The 2,767-nt window shown below is 39.5% G+C and overlaps 1 protein-coding gene across 1 annotated transcript in view; it reads right to left on the reverse strand.

The window, feature by feature from the left end:
- SYNE1 (spectrin repeat containing, nuclear envelope 1) overlaps window positions 1-2,559 on the reverse strand; it is a 644,155-nt gene extending 641,596 nt beyond the window's left edge. Inside the window, exon 1 of the mRNA XM_006882743.1 lies at window positions 2,506-2,559. The gene's annotated coding sequence lies outside the window, so the exon portion shown is untranslated. The remainder of the gene's footprint in view (window positions 1-2,505) is intronic.
- Between the last annotated feature and the right edge of the window lie 208 nt (window positions 2,560-2,767).

Below are 2,767 nucleotides of genomic sequence, written 5' to 3' on the forward strand. Positions count from 1 at the left end.
GAGTTTAGGGCTGTTGTACATAGGGTTGCTATGAGTCGCAAGCGACTCGACGGCACATAACAACCAAACAACATATATTATAAATACACACACACACACACACACACACACACACACACATACAAATTAAGCTGCCTCTGAAAATATATTGGAGGATCAGCCATGAGTCATTTCCAACTTGACAGAACGAAATAATACATATATATATGACAGAGCAGAGTTTAGGGTTGTTATACATAGGGTCGCTATGAGTTGCAAGTGACTCAATGGCACATAACAACAACAAATTATATATATATATGCCATCACACTGAATACAACTCATAGCAACTCTATGAACAAAAGTTCTGAACCTAGTCCTGTCCTGCACCATCCTATACTTCCTGACACACAAAAGCCCACTGCAGCAGTCACCTCGTCAATCCACCTGGTTGAGGGTCTTCCTCTCCTTTGCTGACCCTCCACCCTTCCCAATATCATGTCCCTCTCCAAGGAATAGCACCTCCTAGCAACATGTACAAAGTAAGTGAAGCAAAGCCTCATAATTCTTGCCTCCAATAGTCAAAGAGTTAATGTGTGATATTGGTACGTGAAATGTACATATGTATATACACACATATATGATATTGTAGATATTATACGCCGATGATATAACCTTGTTGCATAAAATGGAGAAGACTTGAAACAGAAGATAAAGTACTACAACTTTCAACAGGAGTTGAAATATCAAGAAAACAAAAATTCTCACCATTGAACCAATCGGCAACATTATGGTAGGTGGAGAAAACATTAAAGTCATTACAATTTCATTTCACTTGGATCCACAATCAACACCATGATAGCAGCAGTCAAGAAATCAAAAGACAAGTTGTATTGGGGCAATCTGGTGTCAAAAACCTCTCCAGAATGTTACAGAGCAAAGATATCAATTTAAAGACAAGTGTGCCTGATTCAAGGCAGGGTCTTTTCAATTGCTTTCTGTGCATCTGAAAGTTGGACAGTGACTTAAGATGAGAGAAGAAGAATCTATGCCTTTGAAGTGCGGTGTCGGTTGGCAGAATATCAAATATCCCATGAACTGCCGAAGAACAGAAAAATCTATCTCAAAGGAAATGCAACCAGTGTGCTCCTTAGGGGCAAGGATTGTGAAACTTCATCTCACTTACTTTGGGCTTCTTTTCAAGAGGAACTAGTTGTTGGAGAGAGACAGCATGCTGGAAAAGGTAGAGGGTGAAGGAAAGAGATGAAGACCTTTAACGAGATAGGTTGACACAGTCATTACTGCCATAGGCTTGAGCAGAACTGAGACCATGAGGCTCGAGCAGGGCAGGTCGGTGTTCAGAGCTGTTGTTCACAGTGTCACTATTAGATATATTTGACCCGATGGCACCTAAAAACAACAGCCAAAATCCAAAAGCAAACTTACTGCTTTCAAACGACTTCTGACTCAAAGAAAAACTGTGGGTCAGAGATTTATTACCACAAAGTCTCCAAGGCCATCATTTTATCAGTGCAAACTTCCGTATCTTTTTCCATGGAGCTGCTGGTGAGTTTGCTCCATCTGTCTTACAGTGAGTAGCCAAACATTTAACGTCTGTGCTGCCCAGGCTACTTGATAGAGTAGTATGCAGTCAATAAAATGGTTATGTAACTCTGTGTTCATTGGTATTGATATTGAAAAATGTGCTGAGTACAAAAGATAACTAAAGAATATTGTGTTATTATTGTGAAGTGCTGTGGAGTCTACCACAGCACATAAATGAACAACGAATCAGGACCTTGCCCTATCCTGTGCCTTCCTCACAATTCAAGATAAGCTCGAGTCCATTGTTCTAGAAATTGTATCAGTCCATCTTGTTAAGGGTCTTCCTTTCTTTCTCTGATCTTCCACCTTCCCCAACATGATGTCTTCTTCCAAGCACTGACCCCTCCTAACAACATGTTCAACGTTAAGTAAGAAGCAATTTTGCCACCCTTGTCTCTCAGGAGCACCCTGGTCTCAAAGACAGACTCTTGTGTTCTTTTGACAGGCTGTGGGATATCCAGTACCCTCCTCCAATTCCACAACTAAAAGACACAGATTCTTCTTTTGTGATCCTTAGTCAATGTCCAATTTTCAGGTGTATAGGAAGCAATTGAAAAAACCATAACCTTGGTGAGGTGCACGTTAGTCTTTAAAGTGACAACATTGCATTTTATTACTTTGGAGAATCTGCTCTCAAGAACCTCTCCACAGTACTAAAGGCAAAGAGAAGAAAGAATTAGATAACGTATCTCAGCAAATGTAAAGAACTAACAGGAAGTACTCGTTTTTCCCTCTAACTCTCCTTTTCATTTCTTCTCCTGGGTATGTCAGTAAGCACCATGTGTAGGATTCTTTAGATTGAACTGCCATATCACTGGTTGGTAAAAATGACAGGTGTAATAGGAACATGACTTTGTGCCGTGCACTTAATTCATTGGCTAAAGCTAAGCAAACATGAGATTCTATGTATTTTCTTTTACCTTGGCCAGATGAGAGTTGATCCATTTCGTGAAAGTTCGTTTCTGGACGATCTCTTGCTCATCTAGAAGGAAAAAGGAGTCAAAATCTGATTAGATAAGGCAAAATGCTATGAAGTAGTAGCATGAGAAAACATTATCAATGCGCAACTCCTGAAGCAATCCTATAATTATTTTGTCTTCACTCTAATTTTTTCAGTCCAACCCCAAATGTACTAATCAATTAGACTATTCATTTAAAATAATTAGCAGATGATTTGACATT

This window comes from Elephantulus edwardii, unplaced genomic scaffold, assembly GCF_000299155.1.
Source record: "Elephantulus edwardii isolate Elephantulus edwardi_28Jun2011 unplaced genomic scaffold, EleEdw1.0 scaffold00024, whole genome shotgun sequence".
NCBI lineage: Eukaryota > Metazoa > Chordata > Mammalia > Macroscelidea > Macroscelididae > Elephantulus > Elephantulus edwardii.